This window comes from Cephus cinctus, unplaced genomic scaffold (assembly GCF_000341935.2).
Source record: "Cephus cinctus unplaced genomic scaffold, Ccin1 Ccin1_scaffold2166, whole genome shotgun sequence".
NCBI classification, from domain to species: domain Eukaryota; kingdom Metazoa; phylum Arthropoda; class Insecta; order Hymenoptera; family Cephidae; genus Cephus; species Cephus cinctus.
The window spans coordinates 1-446 of NW_014334164.1; positions in this window are offsets into that span (position 1 = coordinate 1).

Consider the following 446-nt stretch of genomic DNA (forward strand, 5'->3'; position numbering starts at 1 on the left):
CTGGGTAGAATATGTGGCGCCATCTCTGAGAAAACGAGTGAACTTTTGCTGAGAAAATCGGCATTTTCAAGCGCCCCCTATCGTTGATATATGGAACTAAATTTTGCAAGATTTGTTGGGAAAATCAGGTTTTTGAAGCGCCCCCTATCGTTGATATACGGAACTAAAATTTGAAAGATTTTCTGAGAAAATCGGGATTTTGAAGCGCCCCCTATCGTTGATATACGGAACCAGAATATTCAAGATTTTCTGGGAAAATCGGGTTTTTGAAGCGCCCTCTATCGTTGATATACGGAACTAAAATTTGAAAGATTTTCCCTGCAAAAGTTCACTCGTTTTCTCAGAGATGGCGCCACATATTCTACCCAGGAGGTGCTGCCCTCTTATCGGCGAAAATTCGAACTAATACGAATTCTTAAATAAAAATTGACCCACTGAAGTTTCGA